General features: G+C 37.6%; 1 long non-coding RNA gene across 1 annotated transcript in view; it reads right to left on the bottom strand.

Moving 5' to 3' along the window:
• LOC132766658 (uncharacterized) overlaps positions 1 to 24,446 on the bottom strand; it is a 64,091-nt gene that overhangs the window by 11,909 nt on the left and 27,736 nt on the right. The window contains exons 2-4 of the long non-coding RNA XR_010909437.1: positions 21,486 to 21,617; positions 6,130 to 6,232; positions 1,231 to 1,384 (exon numbers count right to left, since the gene is read on the bottom strand). This is a non-coding gene — a long non-coding RNA (uncharacterized lncRNA). The remainder of the gene's footprint in view (positions 1 to 1,230; positions 1,385 to 6,129; positions 6,233 to 21,485; positions 21,618 to 24,446) is intronic.

Genomic DNA, 24,446 nt, shown 5'->3' on the forward strand with positions numbered 1-24,446 from the left:
TTATATTTATATATTAATGAAAATATACAAAATATACATACATTTTATTGATACTTGGTCTTAGATTTCTGCTAGATATCCTTTTATGAATACATTTTAATTATAGGGAAAGACTGAAAAGGTGTGTGACAAAACCCTAAGTTCAGAAAGACAATTCAAAGATGGAGGAATAATTGTGTCTGTTCCTCCTAAATCAGGACAATTGGAGGGCATGATTTAGTGAAATCCAAAATATCACAGGTTCACAATGTATCTGTTAGTGGCAAGAAAGTTTCAGTGCAAACACTGTTGGAAATTATAGTCATGAACAAAATGGAAAGCCTGTATCATTTCCAGGGTCCTTTGCATTGGCATGTTTTTGTTTGTAATTAGTATTATGTTTGTTTATATCCCACATTTTCTCTCCACAAGGAGACCCAAAGAGGCTTGTAAGATTCAGGGACCAGTCCTCTCTCTCACTTCTAATCTTGTTGGGGGGGGGGGGGGGGGCTGATAGTCATCTTTCACAACTACAACAATTCTATGATTCAGCCCAAATTCCTTGTATTTTGAAATCAAATTCTATTTGAAGTACCATTGTTGGACTCCATGACTGTTGCAAATCTGTTCTGCTCAACATAAGTTTTGATGACTTTGCTTACATGTAGTTACCTTGGGTTGTAATCAAAACTGCAAAGGGAAAGAAAAAAGCACATCTCAACAGAAGATATCCCCACTGCTTTACATGCCATTGATACCTCCTCACTAATATGGAGTGTGGCGCAGTTGGCTGTGTCAGCTGCATTAAAATCACTTGTGACTGAAGGTCATGAGTTCGAAGCCAGCCTGGGCCGGAGTGAGCTTCTGACCAATTGTGTAGCTTGTTGTCGACCTTTGCAACTCGAAATACAGTTGCATCTGTCAAGTAGGAAAATTAGGTACCACGTATGTGTGGGGAGGCTAATTTAACTAATTTACAAGGCCATAAAAAAAGACTCCAGCAAAGCATGCGGGGAATGCAGAAGTACTTCATCAGTGTCGCAGATGGACGATGAAAGCGACAGCTCCCCTGGCAGCCAGAAAAATAAAATAGTCTCTGACTGTCTGTCTATATGTGTTGTGTGTTTTTAGCATTGAATGTTTTCCATATATGTGTACATTGTAATCCACCCTGAGTCCCCTGCATGGTGAGAAGGTCGGAATATAAATACTGTAAATAATAAATAAATAAATAAATAAATAAATACCAACCACGGTGATTTGAAATTTTTTTTTGTGGCAGATGGCGAAGACTGGTTGGCTGTGGCACATCCGGATTTGCATTTTTCTTCCTTCTGAGCTTCAAAGGTATTGGGAGGGTGATGGCAAATATCTGATGGCAGGTTCATAGACATCATGTCTAGACCTTTAATTTAAAGTAGGAGATCAACAGTATAATGGAAGAACAAACAAGGCATGCATAAGCATTAGGTGTTTTGACACAATCAAGAATTTTGCAATTAGGGTCACTGAGAAAATTAATTCAGGAAGTAAACAGCAAATATTCATCGAGGGGTTAATCAGGACAGGCATCCTCCTTCAGTGGTCACCACATAAGCAAACATTTTGGTTTTGCAAAGAAGCCGAAATTGAGCATATCTTGGTACCCATGTTTACACGCTGGGTCACAGCAGAGGTTAAGCAAAAATTTGTTTTAAGAAACCAAAAGAACACATACCATATGATTCAGTAAGCCACACACCACATGTTGTTACAAGTAGGAGAGAGAAAGCTCTGGGTGTTTTCATGCTGGTGTCATTTTTCTTTGAAGTGGGGCACTGAGAAAATCTAACTGTTTTGGTGCTAGGCATGGACTTCTGGAACCATTTTATTGCCCATCACTGATTTTGGCAAAGAGCTTTTAGCTGGGTGTGCTGTTTTTAGTGCAAATGTCATATTCTCAGCAATGATTGAACTCTTTCAGAATATGTCTCAGTTCTATTTAAAAAAGTATGAACATTCAACCCAAATGTTTATTTGGTAAAAATTATGTACATTACTCTGCTGCAGATTGTATTCAGTTTGGGTCACCCTATTTTAAGAAGAATGTGACTTGATTAAAAAGGAATCCGAAGAGAAGGGCAAAGATGATAATAGGTTCAGAATGCAAGACATATGTCAAGAAATGAATTTGTTTATCCCAATGACAAAACAAGGTTATATAATTACATGTACAGCTCATCCAAACTGACTGAATGTGTTGGGATGTGATGGTTTCATTGCTGGATCCAACTGCTTTTATTTCCAAATGATGCTTCTCTTATTGTCTCCAGTAAATCCCACCAATTACTGCAGTATTTTATTACTTTGAGCAGTGGTTCCCAACCTGTGGGCTGTGGCCCAGCAGTGGGCAACGAGGGAGTTGGCCATTGAAAGCCAGATGCCCACTGAAATGCATGTTTGCTTTTAGAATTTGGACAAAAATGACATTAAATGTAGCATAAACATAAATATGAATTGCCAGTCTGCTTCAACCCAATGCTTTAGTTAGTGTAGTATTTGCTCTACATTAGAAATATTGATGCAAACATACATTGTGGCATTCAATGAATTAATAGTAAACAAGCAGACTTTGAGGGAGAAGTTGAGTGAAAGTTTCCTCTTACTTTGGCTCAAGGTGGGAGAGAAGCTATCCACAGAAAAAAGCTGTTTTAGGGGCTCTCAAACCAATAAAAGACATCTAGGAATAGAAGGAAATAAAACGGTTATCCACCTGCCAATATTTGTTTCAGTGGGCCATGAATCTAACAAGGAGGAGTGGAAACAGAAAATACAAGTGGCTCGGATTGCCATTTTGCCTCTCTAGGGACCTGTCCCAGCATTTATGCTGATCATGCTCTAAGAACTCATCCATTGACTTCACAAATCAATAAAAAATAAAGATTAGGAACCTTCTTAAATTAAGGCAAGATAATGTTTTACTTCTTTAAATAAATGTAACTAAATTTGACTGGAAGATCTATTAGCCTTCAATGTAATAACAACAATCTACTTCATGTTGTTATGTTGTCATAGTCTTTGTTGTGGATAATAAAATAATTCTGCATGTTACATTTTTTATTAATATTTATGAATATTTGTATAACACTATAAAGGAGATAAAGATTAGGAGAAAATGCTCAGGATTACAAAGGCTTCCATGGGGGAAAAGTCCCATGGGTAAAACCAGTTCACATTCCAAGTAGAGATAAGGATATTTCAACAGCAACTAGTTTATGGCGAACAGTAAAGTTGTAATGAACTCTTTCCAATTTCTGTTCCAGTTGTGTATGAAGAAATACTGAAATATGTTACAACTACAGATTTTGCAAATGCTGTTGGAACTTTTAAAAGGGCTTTCTCAAAGTATTAATTAAGCAGGAACTTAAAGGTACAATAACTGAATCTAAACAAAACTTAAGAGTAATAAAACAAATTACAGGAAAAAAAACAGAAAAAGATCAGGAAAAAGAGGAAGAAAGAAAAAGTTATAATACATCAGATTGATCAGGAATTGTCAGCTCAGAAGGAGAGGATGACAGGAACTAGAGATTTGTGGGTAAATGGGCAGATTCCTATAGACAGACAGGGTATCTGAATGCCACCAAAGCAGAAAAATGGATGCAGATTGGTCTTCAGACGGAGGAAAGGCTAAGAATTCTATGGAGAACCATAGTGAAGGAAATGTTCAAGTTTTCAAGTTTTGTTCAAACAAACAAATAAAGCCCGCATGCATTGCTTAAACTCAATGTGAGTCCATTTACATGGGAGGAACATGTAAGTTATATGTGCAAATAGCTAATTTAAAGATGGCGTATTGTACAAGAAAGAATCGAGAACAAATTGGGATAAATAAATGGAGAGCCCTGGAATAATTAAAATAAAACAATTACTTCTTTTTTATGGAGGGGTGTGGCTTGATAAAATAAAAACAATGAGAAAGAAGGGAAAAAACAATAAGACAAGATATAGAAAATTGTTGAAATACAATAAGATCAATCCTGATTAAAAGGAAAAATTGGGGAGAATGTTCAGATGAAATATAAAAGATGAAATTACAAGAATTGAATTATAGTTAAAATGTACAAACTTAGTATTCTGATTATTTGTGGGATAGCCTACTAGAATCATAGAATCAAAGAGTTGGAAGAGACCTCATGGGCCATCCAGTCCAACCCTCTGCCAAGAAGCAGGAATATTGCATTCAAATCACCCCTGACAGATGGCCATCCAGCCTCTGCTTAAAAGCTTCCAAAAAAGGAGCCTCCACCACACTCCTTGGCAGAGAGTTCCACAGCTGAATGGCTCTCACACGGATAAACAGCAGAACTCAGGAAGAAATTTTAAAATAGGCTTTTTTATGTAGAATGGATTGATGAAACAGGAACATTTAAAATAAAGGGGGAAATACAATAAGATATTATATTGAAAAAATGTTAATATACAATAGGGTTAATCTATATTAAAAGGAAGTAATTTTGGGGAAAATTTGAGATCAGAAATAAAATATGAAATTATAAGAATTGAATTTCAGTAACAATGTTGAAATTGTTTATTAATAATAATATCACTTGTTTGTAGATATTAGTTTTAACTATATCTGTTTATATTTAGCAGACATTGAAGCAATTATAAATGCATTATAACATTTTGATTGATGCTTTAGCTTGAGGGGGAGAAATCAGCTGTACTTTTAATGTCTTCTATGTCTTTTAAATTTTTTATTTATTTGTATTATTTTTTTAAAGGGTGTGGTCACAGGAGTAGAGAAAGTTATGGAGGGTGGACTTGGGAATTGTTTTAATATTGTTTCAGTTCCTTTATTTTAGTATCTATTTTATCTTATTTTAATGGGGGTTGAATTGTATCTTTTTGAAAACTCAAAAACACAAAAAATTAGAAAGAATTGTGGGAGGTGTACTTCAATTTTTTTTTTAGCTTTTGTAATGAGGCATCCTTGAACTGACTGGATTGATCTTGAAGGAGCTGGGGGTGGTGATGGCTGACAGGGAGTTCTGGCATGGATTGAGGTCATGAGGTCATGAAGAATTGGAAATGACTGAACGAACGAACAACAACAAGGCCAAAACATACATGAATGAAAAGTTCTGCAAAATGTTATTGCCTTGCAAGAAAAAGAAGTGTTTCTATTCTGTGGAGCTTCCAATGCAGCTTAAGGACTTGTAATGATTTATAAGGCATGATTAATTAGCTTCTGGACTGCACTGATTTCTACATCACACAAAGACATTAAACATTATAGAGGAGATAAAAAGTGAGCATGCCAGAGTTGTGGCCTGCATCTTGTTTGAGATATGTTTACTTAAGGTGGCATCTAAAGTAGACTTGAGAGAGTGTTGATGCAGGTACAATTGGCCATGAGGGCAATGCCAGTGATGGGGCCTCTACCTTGCATCGACTGCCTCAATACAATCTTTATGCTTAATATTTGTTGTGACATTTTTCTTTTCCTCTATCATTTTTCATATCTTGGCCTGATAAAGAAGTGATCTTTCAAAACTAATCACTGTGACTTTGTGCTGGCCTAGTAAAGACATAATTGGAACTGGTGTTTTGAAGTTTGTTGTATTTTCCTGCATAACCAATGCAACTGGTCTTAAACATATGTATCTGTCTTTGGTTCCTCACTTTCTGGATGCAACAGCAGGTACAAAAGATTAAGATACAACCCCCCAATTGAGATAATTGGTTTTCTTATTTGTTTGCTTTTGGACTTTTTCATAGGTTTGTTAAAACAGTAGAATAGCAATTACCTTTCTTCCATGTATAAGAAGTTCCAGGAAGCTGGTCCTTTTAAACAGTGTCACCTAAAATAGCCTGAGCTCTTGATTTACCCCCTTGTTTCCAATCTAATGATGCTATGACCTCATCACATTGAACCAGAGAAGCATCTTCTTTCTGTTTCTTTGTACTGCCAGCATGCTGCTAGCATGGAGTCCCCCAGAGCCCATCATATGACACATGACTACTTCCAACAGGGCTCTGTGGGGCTCTGTGCTGGCAGCACAGAGAAATGGAGCCTAGAGGAGTCAGGCTCATCCAAGAAAGCTGGAGGAGGTGAAGAGGAAGCAGGGGACAGTGGAGAAATGCCATGGGAAGGGATATTACAACCTCTTGATGACCCTGATGGTAAGGAACAAAGCATTATGCTGCCCCACGATTTCCCCCACTGTCTCCTGACTTTGTAAGGGCCATCTGATGAGGTCCTGTGAATCTGTTTGTAAAGGGAAACATAAATGCAGAAAATGTATTTGAAAGCAGAACTTTTTGTTGGAATATCTCAAAAACATCTTTGTTTAAGAAAAAATCCCTGCAGATTATCCTTCATTGGTTGCAGAAATTTCACAGCAAAGATTAGATTGGATTTAAGAGAATGGAAAGCAATTCTTATAAGAGCCTAGTTGTTGAACAGAAAAGACATTTTGAAATAATTTGACCCCACAGCACTTTTCACAATTACAGGTTTCTTCAAATTAGATCTGTTAATGGAAATCATATCTTATTCAAGCCTCATTCCAGTACACAATCACAAACACTAGTTGATTCAGCAGGAAAGGCATTTGGACTTCTGCCACTCTAAAATCTAAAGGGTGTTGTCAGATTTGTGAATCACGCTTAATCATAATTTATATTTCATCCCTTATTTGTTAGAAATTGAACTTTACTAATCACAACTGCATGCATTATTTATTTCATGTAAGTGCAAATGATTTAAACTGCACCAATTAGTTTTTATTCAATTAACTTTAATTCAATTAGTATTTTAACAGCATTATGAAGTGTTAACCAAAATGACTGCAAGGAAGATTGAAAGCAAAGAAGCATCCTGGCTTCTATTTTTGTTCTCTCCCTGTCTGGATCATTTAACACATAACACAAAAGCAAACCTGGCCCTGCCACCGAGTGGCATATCTAACATTTAGTAAATAAAGGAGCCTAAAAACAAAAGCTACGAAGGAACCCAAGTAAACATATTTTCAGCTAAGTATTTCTTTTTCTTTTTTTTCTTTTTTTTAAAATTTGGGTCTAATAAGTAGCATATAACATAACTACATTTCCTCATGAGGAAGTTTAGAAAATAACATAGATGATGTATATACAGTGTGTGTGTATATATACAGGGTTAGCCAAAATGCATAGGCCAATCTGCCATTCAATTGAATGGCAGATTGGCCTATGCATTTTGACTAACCCTGTATATACAATTTAACAAAGAAGAAGAAAAATTCATATGTAATAATCACCCTCATCCCATACTTGTTTGCTATCCACCCCTTTTCCATTCCTTTTCCCCTCCTTCCTCCCCTTGGGAATATTCATGCATTTCCTTTATTGATCATTTTATTTGTTGGATCGTAAATATAGTTTGGTTCAATTTCTTATATTTTCTGTTGCCCTTTTTACTTTGTTCTTCCAATTTCCAGCTTAGTGTTTCCATCCCTTTATTCTGCTCATTAAACACAGGAAGCAAGCAGCCCAATCAAGTTGAAAAACTATTAAATCCATGTGATTTCATTTGGAAGATTAAGATATGAGTTTTGGATTTTGAAGATTTTTGCAATGGGAGAAATGGATAAATTATCTACTTTTAATCAGAGAAAAATCTTCAGACATTTTAGACAATTGTTTATCATTTGTATCTTACATAAAGAAGGAAAGATAACACAGCCAGTTCCCAAGTTATGAACACGATGATTTCTGTAGGTTTGTTCTTAAGCTGAATTTGTATGCAAGTCGGAACAGATATATTTTAATTACACACACACACACACACACACACACACACACACACACATTTTGGGTAGCATAGTATTTGTTTTACTGTCTGTGCCCCTGTTCAGAACCCCCCCCCCCTCACTTTTTGTCCCTGTGCTAATTGGATTTTAAACATTTTGGCTTATTGTGGAAACAAGAATTGGTGATAAAGCTTCAGTGGAGACCCCTTTCTCCTATGATAACCATTGCAGGAGTGAATTTCCCTTTCTAGGGGTAGATTTCTCTCACTTCCTGAGGTCTAACCCCCATTCTTAACTATGAGTCATTTGTAAGTTGGATGTTTGTGACATGGGGACTTGGTATGGAGACTTGGACTTGTGACATGGGGACTGGGTATTTGGTTTTTAAGCAGAACTTTAAGGTTTAATTAAGTAGCAATGAGAGTTTTATTATAGTTTTATGTTGAAGCCTTTGATTTTAAGTGCAGGAGGGCAACCTTAATTTGTATATTTTTGATGAGGGTTTGGTAGCTGGACAGTGGGTAGCTAAGGATTGTTTTGTCTGTGTTTTTATTTTAGAGTTTCTTAGTGCTTTTTGTTTGCTTTGCATATGTTATGGAAGCATAATAAAATACTTTTTAAAAGATATATGTTCCTCAAAGAGCTATTTATATCAAACAGGCTTTTTTTGGTGGACTGCTTTGGCTGGTTTCATGGGGGGAGAACCTTTGTTTTTGCTCACAGTTCTAATCAGTTCACATCAGATCCAACCAACATGGCCAATGATAAAAAAAAAAAAAACCTGTGGGAGCAGTAGTACAAAACACCTGGAGGACAAAATGTTTTCTACCCACGTCATTGGTTTTGGTTTCTATGTTCAGAATTGAAAATGGTTGTCTTTGAAGAAGTTATCTGGTCATGTCTCTTTATTTATTTACTTATGTATTTATTTATTTATTTACAGTATTTATATTCCGCCCTTCTCACCCCGCAGGGGACTCAGGGCGGATTACAGTGTACACATATATGGCAAACATTCAATGCCAATTTGACATACAACGTATACAGACATACACAGAGGCTATTTAACTTTTTCTGGTTGCCAGGGGAGCTGTCGCTTTCATCGTCCATCTGCGACATTGATGAAGTACTTCCGCATTCCCCGCATGCTTTTGCTGGAGTGCTTTGCTGGAGTCTTTTTTATGGCCTCATAAATTAGTTAATTTAGCCTCCCCACACAAGGTGGTACCTAATTTTCCTACTTGACAGATGCAAGTGTCTTTCGGGTTGCAAAGGTCGACAACAAGGCTACACAATTGGTTGGAAGCCCACTCCAACCCGGGCTGGCTTCGAACTCATGACCTTTTGGTCAGAGTGATCTTAATGCAGCTGACAATTAATGTGGTAATTTTACCACATTAATTGTCATACACATTAATTGTTCTACAGAGAAATATAATTATCCCACAATACTACAAATCCCAGAATCCCATCTATTCACAAAGGTTTTCTAAATCAGAAGATGTAATGTTGCTAATTCCTTCTTAACACAGACATTTTGGAGTTGTCTCATAGTAGCTGCATTTCAGGAGGAGATAACTATATGAGTAAATATGATTGTGGAAAGTTCCTTCTTATTTAAGGCCATGAATGTCCTTTTGAATTATTTACCAATTCTTAGAAATTAATAAATAGTCTGTGGAAGTGGATTTTCATACCTTTTTTACTATTATAAGATTGACACTTCATTGCTGAAAAGACATTTTTCTCTAATTGTGACTCAATGAATAGAAGACCTAACAAAGCTCACAACATTTGAAAGAATTACATATAAATAAAACCACCAATTGACTTATATTTAGACATTTGATCAGCTTGTATAGAAATGTGTATTTATTTTCTTGCTTTTCTTATATTGGAACATAACTGAAAGTAACTGAGAACCCTTTTGAATGTAAATATTTTATTTTTATTTTTAACAAAGCATTCTTACTGACATCTCCAGTGAGTACTGCAGCATTTCTGTTGTAACCATGGCCAGATACATGTTTGTGATTCTGTCATTTACCCTAGAATCATAGAATCATAGAATCAAAGAGTTGGAAGAGACCTCATGGGCCATCCAGTCCAACCCCCTGCCAAGAAGCAGGAATATTGCATTCAAATCACCCCCGACAGATGGCCACCCAGCCTCTGTTTAAAAGCTTCCAACGAAGGAGCCTCCACCACACTCCGGGGCAGAGAGTTCCACTGCTGAATGGCTCTCACAGTCAGGAAGTTCTTTCTCATGTTCAGATGGAATCTCCTCTGTTGTAGTTTGAAGCCGTTGTTCCGCGTCCTAGTCTCCAGGGAAGCAGAAAACAAGCATGCTCCCTCCTCCCTGTGGCTTCCTCTCACATATTTATACATGGCTCCCTTGATTTAGGATGTAATTATAGAATTATTTGGCTTTCTGTGCTACATCTGTGAAATATGGAAGCAATGGCAGTGACTCCGCAGAACATTTTCTAATATTGGCATTTTCTAATGAACGGTATTTGAGATTGGAGGGATTTTTGAACTTAAAACATAACGCCACAGCTCATCATTTCATCAACTAGGGGAGATCATTATAATGCTATGAAAATTAGTTACAGCTATCTTGGACCTAATAGAACTATGTAGAGTTACTGGACAATGAGATGTGCTCTCTTAGTCACCAGTTCAGCCTAAATGTACTCAGTCTGTGTGTGATGTGTGTGTTTCGATAACAGAATCTACATGGCCCCAAAGTAGAACAATAAATGGCAGCTTGCATTCCAGATTCTGACATCTGGGGGAAGAAAATTCTCTAATTGGATCTCCTCAAATGTGACTAATAATCATTTAGCAGGGAGAAAAATATTTCCTGCTATTCCCTTTCCAGTCAAAAAAAAAAAAAGGATCTCTATCATTTGGGAAACCTGGATGGGAAGAATAACACAGAAATGAGAATGTTGTACAGTTTTCACCCAGTACTTGTTCATCCCAAACTGGACTGGAAAATTGTTCTGCACAGAAATACACATGTTTCTGTGCAGCATTGTGTGTTTTGCACACAAAACATCAATGTGGAACTCCATGGCTATAGCTGCTTCTCCTGTTCCCTCTTCCCCAAACCTACTTCTTAATCGAGACAACACCAGAGCTGAAGGGTTTCTCTCAGTTGCAGGGTGCATTGAGAAAGAGAGCCAGGGAGACATCTTGCAGAACTAATGCAACTATTTCTCTCAATGTGTCCTGTGTCTGGGAGAGCACTGCAGACATCATTTCCCAGTTTCTCATTCAGTCATGCCTTCAGCTGAGGCATTGCCTGGTTTGAGAGGAAGGTTTTTGGGGTCATGTTCAGGTGTTGACGACTGTAAACATAAATCATAAAAGTTGTGAGATCTGGCCTACAATCTCATAAATATTGAACAGAATGGCAACCAGTGAATTTTTTCCTTGCGAAAATAATGTCTTGCTGTAAAAATCATATTTTTTAATGCGAAAACCTCTTTCCTCAGAAAGGTGTGGGGTGGTAGTGGTGCAAAAGTTGCATTTTGAACAACTCAATTTTGCGCTAGTTTTCATTAAAGTGTGGATATTGAACAAACTTTCACAATTTTCACATTTAAAAAGTTTCCCACACCCTTTTGCATGAATAACAGATGAAAACTATTAAAAAATTAATTTCGTCTACAGCAAGATGAAAATACATAAATGTTTTGTCCTTTCAAGTGAGAATAACATATTTGATTATTTACATCTATATCTAAGAAAGGTTTGAATTCTATTTTGAGTCTCCTTTGGGGAGATAAAGTGGGATAATAATAATAATAATAATAATAATAATAATAATGGCTATTTTGGTTTTGATGGAATTTTTTTTTGGGGGGGGGTTACCATCTTGCTATAAAACTTTTTCAGAACAATGATGATAGTTTTGTTTGTTATTTGCCTCTCCTCATGGCTCAAGGCAGAGTACAACACAGTGGAAAAAAGAGGTGAAATTAATTTTAGAAATAGAGAGATTCGGAAATGAACTCTACTAATCTGAAAATTGCCTAGCCATCAGAAGTCACACCCAACACTTCCATCTCCAGATTTCAACTCAATATAAATTTTTGGTTAGTTATCCGTACTACTAGTTTCTCTCTTCTGCTTTTCCCCACACTTTCACTTCACAAGTTGTGGGACTGGGGGAGAGCAGGAGGGGAAAGAAAAAGTGGCTACCAATATGAATGTTTTATCCCAAATGATGAATTTTGAGAAATCTCATGTGAAGAAAATGCAGTATTTGTAGTCATTCCATGCAAAATTCACCTGTGATTGATTTGTATTAAAAACAGCAGAAAAAACCGTTTCCTATGCAAATCAACCACATCTGAATTTTGCATGAAATGAGTCTCCAAATACTGCATTTTTGCGCAGTATTTGGTGCAGAAAAAAGCTGTTTCCTGTGTATAGAATGCTGTTTTCTAAGCAAAACAAAAACACGATATGGCACATAATCTTTCTTAAATTTTGAATTGGCTTTGAAATTGTGTTTTTAAAAATCTTTCTTGCAGTAAGATAAAAAGTACCCACATCATTTCTTAATTCATCAAGAAAAGTCAGGAATTACCCTCCCGAGAGAATATCAAATCTCACTCCAGACTAAACAAGAGATTGAGAAAATGTGAGCATCTTGTGTACAGTGTTCCCTTGCTACTTCATGTTTGCTGTTCATGGACTCACTATTTTGCAGGTTTTTGCCTCCCAGTTTATGAATGGTTGCCATTGCCCAAAGCAGCATTCTAATCCTGGCTCCTGGCAATAATTGGCTGCCTCTCTCCCCTGGGGAGAGAGGCAGCCAATCAAGAGAGATTGCAAAGCAAAGGAGAGATAGCTAGCAAAAAAAAGTGTGCGGTGCCTTTAAATCTCTCCTCTCTTCTGCCTCACCCCCAGAACTCGATATACATATATAGCATCCCTACTTCATTGATTTTCACTTTTTGCGGGTGGTCCTGGAATGCAACACCCATGGTAAGTGAGGGAACACTGTATTTTTGACACATCTGTAAACTCTGAACTTCAAAACAACAGAGGAATCAAATATATCATTCCCAGGGAAATTTGTTAAGATGGCTTAATAAAGAAAATGCTCTAGATTTTTCTCCAGAAATTTTATAGATAAACTTGATGAAACCAAACATCCAAATCCATAGGTGGCCAGTACCTCTACAAGGATCAACAGAGTGAATTATGCATTCACAAAAATGCATTCATTGCATCACATTTACCTAAATAGCTAAAAAGCTTTTTTCAGATGTACTTTGAAATGAGAGTATTCGTTACATTATAATAAATGTATAATTAATCATTACATATGCAACACCACTACAGTGGAATGAAGATTAAAAACCCATCCATAATTTTATTCTTCTGTCCAACTCCTCGTCCTGGTTTTCAATTTGGAGAGAAGGAAACAGTTTAAAGAATTTTTGTGGGTGCTGGCAACTAGAAAGTTCTGTATTGAAATTTGGGATACATGGCTTTCTTTAGTATGATAAAAGAAAATTAAATTAATGTTTTAATAACTACTCAAGTAAGGAGATCACTACTATGAATATGAACTAAATATTATGGTGCTCTCCTCATGAAGCTTTGTTCAGAAGACACATTTCTTTAGAAGAAACTGGATGACACATGAAGATTTGTTAACACTAGATAATCACAGATATAAAAGAGAGGAGTCAGTGATGGAGGGTTACCCAACACAATGTTATTGCTCATAGACAAATAATTGAATATTTTAAGATGTATAAAACATACTTGGGCTTGTGAAACCAGATTTTGAAAACTTATTGGGATTTTAGTTATGTTAAAAGCATCAGAAATTAAGAAATTACAATGTTAAGGTATATCTAGCTTCCCTAGCAAATCCTTAGAATGGTAAATAATTGCTTTTTTAAAGTAACTTTCCAGGTTGTGTCCTTGACCTATCAGCACTAGTGTCAGTAAATGGATCTGTCTCAAGAAAAATGGTCTTGCTGACTTTAGAAGGCATTTGTCTAAGGTAAAAGTAGAGGAAATGAGCTGCCATGGCTAAAAAGGAAGGATTTGTCAACAGGACGGGCAGCTATAGACTGCCATATTAATAGCCACCATGACTGGCAAACCTGGGATGTGGCCCACAGCTAGGTTACAAAGGGTTGCGTTGAGGACACTATCCAGTTGAACTGGTGATGGCTCAACTATGAAGAATCTGAAAACTACCGAACTGGCTACACCTGTGGAACTTGCTGTGCTTATCGGCAGAGTGGAATGGCTCCTGATAGGAGACGAATGGATTTGTTCCTCTTAGGACTACTGCAGCTATGTTGGCCAATGCCTATCTACATGGCATCACAGACACCCTTATCTGAAAAGAGGCTGCCATTGTATGCAAGTCTTATTGAAATAAGCAGGACAGACGTGTCACTAAGATTTATGGGACGACACTGATTGTATAATAGAGATGATGCTATGGGTTGTTTCCATTGTTAGCTAAGTTATATCAAAGCACAAATGTATGCACAAACAAAAGGAAAAATTGTTTGCCTAGCTTTCAACCCTGACACAGACATACATATCAAAATACAATTCTGCCCAATTTATCCAAGTGAGAGTTCCATTTTCTATAATCTGCCTTGGCCTTATTGCTTGACTCATTATTATATTATCACTTTACTCAGCTCAGATTATGTGAAACCATACATTGCCAGACTATAATTATTACAGCCCGGCTTCTCCTTTTTCATTTTGATCCTTTGAAAACCTAGTCATTATCCAGCATCAGTCTGGCTTCCCGAAATGTCAAGATTAAAATGGGCCATGAAAGCTTATGCAAGGGTGAGTCACTGGAGCAATTTGAACCAATAAATATCAAAGCAGTTTCTAAGAAGCAAGCAATTCATTTGATACCGCATCTATCAACAAGTCTTTTAGAGGATTTTCCTCTGTAGGGTTACGCCCTGATATTTACATCCTGATCTCTCCCACTGTGCTGAAGTAGTAGTTTACCTCATTAATATGATGCTTTGTCAAGCAGGCATTTCTTCCTGTACAACATGCCAAATTGCCTTCCCCTCCTGGTGCTTAGCAAATGATCTGAAATATCATCCACTCTTAAAACATAGTCTAAAAGCCTCTGCTTGCAAGCACTCCCTGAGCAATTAACAATATTTTTATTAGCTGATGTGGATGTTTGGCCAAGAAAGAAGGCAACTATTTGTTTTTATTTTATTTTGCTCTTAGGCCATTGTTAAGTCAGTGAAGAACCAAATAAAGCTGTCATTATAAATGACTTCTGGCCATGAAGGCTGGATGTACAATAAACAATGAGAACATTGTTGAAGAAATGGACAGCAGCCCGGGCTACTTTGAGATGTCTCATTATCAGTTATATCCCCAGTGCTCTGTTCCATGTTCTACAATAGGTCTTCCCTGTTTTCCCAAAGTATTTTTTTTAACAATATTGTGGGTCCTATTTGCAACAAATAGGGCTCCCCGGTGGCGCAGCAAGTTAAACCGTTGATCTGCTGAACTTGCTGACCAAAAGATTGGTGGTTCAAATGCGAGGAGCGGGGTGAGCTCCCTCTGTTAGTCCCAGCTTCTGCCAACCTAACAGTTTGAAAACATGCAAATGTGAGTAGATCAATAGCTATTGCCTCAGCAAGAAGGTGATGGTGCTCCATGCAGGATGCCGGCCACATGACCTTGGAGGCGTCTACAGACAATGCTGGCTCTTTGGCTTAGAAATGGAGATGAACACCACCCCAAAGAGTCAGACATGACTAGACTTAATGTCAGGGGAAACCTTTGCCTTACCATTCCTTTATCTGCAAGAATCGTTGCATGGTCCCCCCAGCCTCCTGCATCATCAGTGATCCTTAGGGAAAGTGGCAACATAATCCAAATATATATTTTGACCAGCCACACAGTGTGATCTCTTACTGCTCTTACTGCAATATACCTCACCCCCCCCCCCCCCACACACACACAAAGCAAGGGGAGGAAACATCCAGGTTCATCCCTTGTCACTTTTTAATAATTCAGATTTTGTGCAATAGATTTCAGCCTCTTAATCCAATGACTACAACATGCAGGGAAGAGTGGGGCCCTGACGTGTTATTAAATAGGAGACTGAACACAGTTTTCAATGAGGATTAATTCTACAATTGAAGAACATGTCTTACTTTGTTGCCAGATGACACGTCAACGATGCTATCAACACACATTCACATGAGAAAAAAGAATACACAGTGATCACAACTAAAAGCTGGAAGGACTTGGAGGTTTGTCTGCATGTACAAGATAATTATATTTATTTTGTATTGACTATTGTCTTCTATACACGGTTTGTGATTACTTGCATCCTAACCAATTCCTTTTACTCCGTATTCTCTCTGAAGATCTGAATGAGGTTTTTTTTTTTTACGTGTGTAGTGCTAATAGGGCAAGCAAGGGGTCTTTGGAATTTGGCAAATACAGAGTGTCTTCCCCTAGGAAAATCTTTTAGAAAAAATGCTGTTGTTCCTACCCTGTCTTTTGGAAGTAGGTGGTCACTCTTAAGGAATAGCCCTCTTACAAAGAGCAGGTAAAATGAGGCAACTAGTCTGAGACTGTGCAACAAAAGGTGCGAAATAAAGGGCAACCCTACAGCCTGCAAAGGAAGCCTCTTAAACAAAGAAACTGTAGTAACCCTTGTTGTACAGGGGAAGATTTTTATTGTTATGTTTGCATTTTAATCATGTATTTGCTTTATTGCCTTGAAAGTGCCTAACCCAGAAAGTCAGAAAATAATAAATATTTAAATAAAAATAAAATAAATATAAAGAAATAATTAGTTATGAAAGTTCCTACCTGTCACCTGTAATAAAGTTTCACCTACTCTGAGCTACAGAACAGTATGTCCAAAGGTCTAATGGCCCAATTATTAAATTAAATGCTAGTTACATGAATTAAATATGTTCCCAGACTTCATATAGATATGCAAAACCACAGATAATAGGAAACATATTGAAATGAAGAATTTCTGGTCCAAGAATGACATAGATTCTCACTGGAAGATCTAGAAATGCTTAAAGGACACATTTAATTGGACATTGATACATTAAACCATGGATCCTATGGATACAGAAGTCATATTGTAATAGTATAATATTAGAACTTTGAACGTTAGGTTTCAAAATGAGTTTGATAATGTTTTGCTAGGAATTAGTCATTTAATTGGAATTATTTAATTAGTTAGGTTGTCATTAATTAATTCATTTCATACATCTGTAAGGCTAATGAAATAGAGTAATAACTATGCTAATTAATTTTGTTGTCTCTATGTGCTTTACACGACATAAATGTTTGCAGAATGGTTTCAGGAAGGAACTGAAATAGGGATTGCTATACATGACCATTAAAATCCTGCCTTCCTCTCTTGCAGAAAAACAAAACACAAATCCTGTATGTTCAAGTTTTAAAATGTTCTCCACACACTCATTATTAGCCAAATTCCTGAAAGCATCTTGTCTATTGAAGGAGGAGATGGTAAAAGGGTGGGAAAGAGAAAAAAGCCAAGGGAGAAGGAATTTGAGAGGGGAAATGGAAACTCTGTAGTTTCTAACATTCTGTGAAAAATAATAAATGCAATTAGGAAGTACAAAGACGTACATTGCAGCTTGTCCTGGGTCATAACATACAGTCTTGTATGTTCAGTAATACAGCTTGATAACCCCTTATCCAGAATTCCAAAATCCAAAATGATAAAAAATCCAAAATTGTTCACATTGGTGGCTAAGATGGCTTCTTTTCTGATGGTTCAGTGTACACAAACTTTGTTTCATGCATACAGTTATTAAAAATACTGAGTATGGAAACATAATTTACCTATCCGACCGCATCTCTGCCTATGAACCCACCAGGACTTTGAGATCTTCCGGGGAGGCCCTGCTCTCGATCCCGCCTGCCTCACAGGCACGGCTGGCAGGGATGAGAGATAGGGCCTTCTCAGTGGTGGCCCCTCAGCTGTGGAACGCCCTTCCCACGGACATTAGACTAGCTCCATCATTAATGGTATTCCACAAAAAAGTGAAAACCTGGTTGTTTGAGCAGGCGTTTGAATAGTCAGTGCAATGAGTGTAATGAACATAGGAATGGAACAATGGATGACGGATCTGGATCATATTTTTTAGTGATGAGACGCTAGTGAATTGCTATTGTTGCTAATTGTATATTATTGTATAATGTGTTATGATGTTAACTGTTTTTATATCGTGTTATTGTTGCATTGAATTTCTGCTGTTCTTGTTGTTAACCGCTGTGAGTCGCCTAAGGGCTGAGAACAGCAGTATACAAATAAAGTAAATAAATAAATAATAAATAATAGTTTAATGTTTAGACTTGGGTCCCATCTCCAAGATACCCAAAGATATATCTATCTATATCTAGATTGAATCTATATCTGTATCTAATCTATATATGCAAATACAGGTATTCCAAAATCCATTTTCCAAAATGCTTCTGATCCTAAGCACATCAAATAAGTGATACTCAACCTGTGATATACAAAAGAAACCAGAATGAAACCAATATACACCCATCCTACAGAAACAACCTCTATACATGCTAATGAAAGCTGGGAACACCAACATTTTTTGGGCCTAAGGGACTTGAGTTCTTGGAATCACCAACCCCACCACCATTATATGTATTCTGTTCCAGGAAATGCTCATGTTTCTTCATATTTTCCATTATTTTTTCAATTGTTTCCCAATTGATATGGCAGGTAGATTAGTTGGTCTAGCTGTGCATTACACTTCCTCCTACCTTAGTCTCCTTCTTTCCAGGCATTTTTGGTGTTGTTGTTAACCTGAGTTATATTAACTGTATTAGTTTTATGACAGTTCTTTCTCCCATTCTCAATTTTGTTGCCTCTCTTCAGGTCTCTATGTTGGTTATAAATCTTTTCAGGCTGGATAGTAAAGGAGTAATCCTTGGGAAAGCACTGTGCCTGGACTTAAGGGAAAGATCTGAGAATGTTGCAGCTGAATGCTCTCTGCTGTAATGCCTGTTGAAAAGAGAAAATGCTCTGGCTGTAAGAGGGAAATCTCCTCTTCCTGTTCCAAATCTTGTCAAAAGGCTGAGGTGGCTGATCAATCTCCCAGTGAAGGAAAAGTCAGGAGGGGTAGGAAGAGACTCCCATAGTTTAAGCCTAGCTCCCCTAAAAATGACCACAGATGTCCCAAAGAACATAATGCACCCTCTTCAGGTTTTAAGTAATTCTCTTTTCTCCTCTTTCTCTGTTTTTGTTTGTTTGGGCTGAGCCTGCTCTCTTTTTCCTATGCTGTAGTTAACTCTTTGGTTACCACTATCTTTCTTTGATATTTTTCTTTCCTTCATGCTCCTCCCCATTGCCTCTTCTCCCCCAAGCATGGAATCTGCGCTTCTTCAATTGACTACCATACAACACTCTGAAAACACTTGGTCTCATTTTATTTTGAAAGCTAATGGTCGGGTTAGTATTTAAGTAGTAGACCACCAGGGAAGAACAAAGTCATTCATACCCTACGAAGAAACCCTGGCTGAATCTTGGAGAGTCACTACTAACATTTTGAGGTGGACCACTGGTCTGACTCAGATTAAGGCAGATTCTTATAGTTCTAATTATTTCTCTTTTCCACAATCTGAATGCTTCTTCTTTGTACATGCTGAGAACTGGAAAATGCCTTGACATCTTTGTTGGTTCAAGGTGAGTTGCCAAGCAGCTGCTATTGCCTGATTATTGCCTGTGGTACAGTTGAGAAAGAGAGACTGTAGTTGGGTTGTTGTAGGTTTTTTGGGTTGTATGGCCATGTTCTAGAAGCATTCTTTCCTGCTTCTAGAACATGGCCATACAGCCTGAAAAACCTACCACAACCCAGTGATTCCAGACGTGAAAGCCTTTGACAATACAGGGGCGGTAGTTCCTTACTTGCTTGTTTGTTAGAACTAAGCCCCAGCCTCAGTTTCTTCCAGTTAGAAGAAAATAATGGTAAACCTTGTCTAAACAATTTTTTACAAAGAACTGTGATAGGGTTACCATAGGTTGGAAATGACTTGAAGGCACATTACAACAACAACAATAACAACAACATAGTATCTCCAGTACAGCCCTAAACGGTTCTGGCCCCACCTATCTTCGCGATTGCATCTCCCTCTATTAATCGGCGTGAACTTTAAGATCTTCTGGGGAGTCCCTCCTTTCACTCCCACCACCGTCACAAGCACAGTTGGTGGGGATGAGAGAGAGGGCCTTCTTGGTGGTGCCCCCCCGCCTCTGGAACACCCTTCCTGGAGAAATAAGACAGGTCCCATCTCTCCCCTCCTTTCATAAGAGCCTGAAGACCTGGTAGTTTAAACAAACCTTTGAGAACGACTAGTTCTAGCTCTGCCCTAGATACTGTTGAAATTGGCCATATCTTTTTCTACCAATTACCCAGGTCACTTTCTTTTATCAGGCCCTGGAAATGTATAGCCATAGATTCTACCTAATTTCCTGGGCCCTCTAAAATTGCACTAGCCCAGCCTGGCTGTTTAAACTGCCTTGAACAGGCAGTATTATTTTTAATATATGTGCTATTGTGGTTTTTAATGCTTAGTTTTTCTTGTTAATTTTATGTTCATGCTGTTCTCTTTGTATGTATTAATTACTTGGAAACTGCTCTGAGTCCCTTTGGGGAGATAGAGCGGTATATAAATAAAGTTTTTGTTGTTGTTGTTTGTGAATTCTCTCTCTCTAGAGTCTCATTAGCTTGCTCTTTAGCTTTCAAAGTTTTGCATTGCTTGAATTTGTCATTGTTGTTAATTATAACACATCATATGCATTGTGTGACCTAGAGTTATTTATTGCAGCTGTTTTTCTTTTTTTTTAGTGTGTATTGTGAACAATCATATTATTTTGTAAAAAAGGAATACAGAAATAGCTTGCTGTTTTTGGAAATAGCAGCTCAGCAGAATGAACCAATATTTATTTATTTATTTATTTGTTTGTTTAAAGCATTTATATTCTTCCCATCTCACCCTGAAGGGGACTCAGGGTGGAGCACAACATAAATGGCAAACACATAAATAATAAAATAACTTATCTCAACACTAAAATCCTCTGTTACTACCACTGCATGAACTGCAGAATCTGAATATGATCCTTTCTTTGACTCCAGTTTCCAGTTTATATCACTTCATGTTTCAATGGACATGCCACAAATCCACAAGAACATTTTGCCTTGATGTTATATAGCAAGATTAGTTTATTTTCATATAAAGCCCTTGGGAGAATCCAGTACAATCAGAATCAGAAGCTTGCATATTCCTCTGAGGTGGGATTCCTGGTACACAACATGTTCAGTTCACACCCACACAAACACACAGCACACACTCAAAACAGGTCACTTTCTAAAACTGAAGGGAATCAGATGGTAGAAGCACTTAATGATCCAGATGAAAGGATCTTGTGAATTCCGCAAAGACAAATATATTTCACAGCAGAGAAAAATAATGAATGTCTAGAAATTGTTTTCTGAAGCACATGATATAGCCTACATGCCTGGATTGTGTAATTTTAGTCAGCCACTGTGCTCACAGATATGAACAAAGCCTGGTCCAAAGTCATCACGCATTTCAGATATCTCCTACAATATGCTGTTCCCATGCATAGCCAGATATAAATGGGGTGATCCATCAAATAATCCATCAACTAACCTTCTTCACCATCCTCAAAACTGCTGACATTTAGCCAGGTTGCTATGTAATCCTTTGAGATAAACCTCCAGTCAGACCTGTTGTATCAGGAAAGTAATCTCCAAGACGATCAGTTGCACAATCCAAGGATTTCTGTTTTAAGAACATAAGTAGAGAAATTATCGTTGCTGCAATTACAATTTTTTAAATCATGAAGTTGGAGGAATTAGACAGGATATACATTAGTAACAGGATCACCATGAGCCCCTGTCATGAATATACTTGATTAGGTTGTGGTCAATGAAATCATAATACCATGCTGAGACTCTCATATTCCAATTAAAATAAAAGCAGTCTCCTAGCTTTCATGGACATAAAGAGGTGAACTGGAAAAACTAAAAAAATCAATATCAGGATAATAATCAGAAGGATAAACCTAAACAAACAAACAAAAATGCCACTTGTTCTATTCTTTGACACAGTTAAACAGCTTGATATCTGCAGTTAAGTATTAAGGTAAACATATATTTTCCTGGAATGTGGTATAACTTATTTTTGGGAAAATATGAAAAAGAGGTTAAGGCGGAAGTGGGAACTTGTGACCTTATAACATTGGTGGATTTTGACAGGATCCTATTGGTGTGTTCTGCAGACCTAAACTGATGTACGCTAGTTATATTTTTTTGTCCATTGCATAACTATTGATGTTTCTAATTCCAAGTAAAGTTCCACAAGTGTCACTATTTCACAGCTGTTTCACAATGTTGAATGGGATGTAACTATTTTTCAGAGCCTTCACATGTAAACCTGATTCTGTACTGACAAATAAAGTAGGAGACAACTGTTTGACCCTGCTTTTACAGCCTGACAAGGACTCTAACTGCACACCATGCCAAAAAATGGTTTGGTGCTCCTCCTCCTCCATGTCTTGGCTAGCCACCTGATTTGGGGGTGGGTCTTCTTTCTACTACAGAGTTGCATGACCCACAAGGGAGGAAGGAAGAAGGGAAAGCCTCCATCTCTTTTCTCCCATCCTCTTTCATGGGTCATGAATCCTGGGAGTGGAAAGGAGACCTCTCAGGATGAAGTAGCGGGGTGGGGAAGGAGGGGACAGCCATCCCACCTTTCCCAACTGTTTTATTTTCAGGAGCACAGGATGGCTATTGAAACTAAATCTACACTGCCCTATAATCAAGTTTCAAAATATGGATTATTGAAGTAAATTGTATTAGTCTACATTGATCCAGATCAATGTATTTAATCCACATTCTGAAATTGGATTATAGGGCAGTGTAGATCCAGCCTAAAACAGCTGGAGCCAGTTCTACTTAGGAATTAGCTGCAGCAATCTGGACTACCCTAGCTCAGGGGAGAACCTGAATTCTGGTACAGGATTCAGATTTTATCTCAAATTAGATTAACTCAGGGTAAATCCATGTTAAAGTGCCCTTTCCTGGGTTAATTCAAATCAGCCGATTTTACTTCATATACTAAAATAAGAGGTCATTATATGTACTTGAGTTCTATGTCAGTGTAGGGTTCCTTTATAAAGCATGATGTAGGGTCTAAACTTTTATATCCAAATTTGATTAGCTGCAAAATTCCATCCAGGTCTTGAGCACACACAACCTTTTCAGTATTGGCTAGGAATTGTCAATTTCCTTGGGGATAAAATGGAACAGTAAATCTGGCAGAATTTGTTTATAGATAGAGTCAGGAAAGGCTGTTGTTTACTGGGAAGTTTGGAAAGTAGCTTCTAATTAACCTTATTGCATTCATTGGTTTTGTTGCCTTCCCATTAGGCTTTGTACTACGGCACCTCCTCTTGCCAATAGCTGTTGGCAGTCAAAATATCTGTAATGTTTATTGGATTACTTAGTCAGTTGACAGCTTAAGATGCTTATCTGTGTTATTATCAATTTTCATTTATTTAGTGCAAATACTTTATTAAATGTCAGCTGCATTTGTGAGGCATGTAATGACTGATATATATTTTCAATTTTGCTGAAGAAATTGCTTTTCAGTTTAAAAGGAATTGTCCTGGAACATAATTTTTAATTGCTAATAGAGTCATTTATGAAAAGGTTAGGAATTCTTATTTCTTAGGCCAGATCCAGACAGGCCTTTTCCCCAGAAGCATCTATGTTTAAAAAAAACCCACAGATGTTTCTGTGGGCCTGTCCAGAGACCTTGTCTCGGAAGTAGCCCCAGAGAACATCCGGAGGCCCTTTCCCCAAGCCCCCAGACCCCTTAGAAAAGTAATAAAAACTTATGTATCCCCCATTACAAGCCTCGGCCAGTTCTCGAGGTGCATAGAAATGACATGATTTTTCTCCCTCCTCTCCCCCCTCCCTCTCCTGGCGCATCATTTCTACGTGCCAGGAGAGTTGGCCGAGGCTTGTAATGGAGGGCACGTAAGTTTTTATTACTTTTCTAAGGGATCTGGGGGCTTCGGGGGAGGGGGTGGGTATTCCTACAGTTCACCGGGCTTATTTAGCCCAGTAAACTGTGGGAATACTGTGTACTGCAGTATTCTGCAGTCCAGACCCGGAAATAGTGGATTTATCCCTCACCTTCCAAGAAGGCGCAGAATACATCCACTATCAAATTAATTTGCTACAAACATTAATTTGGGACTGTCCAGAACGTTGTCTGGACAGCCCCTCCTTTATTGTGATAGATACCACAATAAATGTGCTGTCTGGACAGGTCCCTAGTAAGTTTCAGGTGTCTCATTTAATTAGTTATTATGTTCTGCCTAAACATTTCAGCTTCTTTTAAATTGAATCCTATCCAAATTGCCTCCCAGAATGATATTTATTCTGCCATATTCTTGTTTAAATGGTATGTAAACTTTTAAAATTTATTTTTATCCAGTTTTTTAATTAGTTACTCAGTTTGGAGATATTGGGAGCAGAGAAATGTTCACCGTTGTAGAGTCATACAATTTTCACTCACATTCTAAGGAATTTGTTTAGCTGT

This window comes from Anolis sagrei, chromosome 2, assembly GCF_037176765.1.
Source record: "Anolis sagrei isolate rAnoSag1 chromosome 2, rAnoSag1.mat, whole genome shotgun sequence".
In the NCBI taxonomy this organism is placed as follows: Eukaryota; Metazoa; Chordata; class Lepidosauria; order Squamata; family Dactyloidae; genus Anolis; species Anolis sagrei.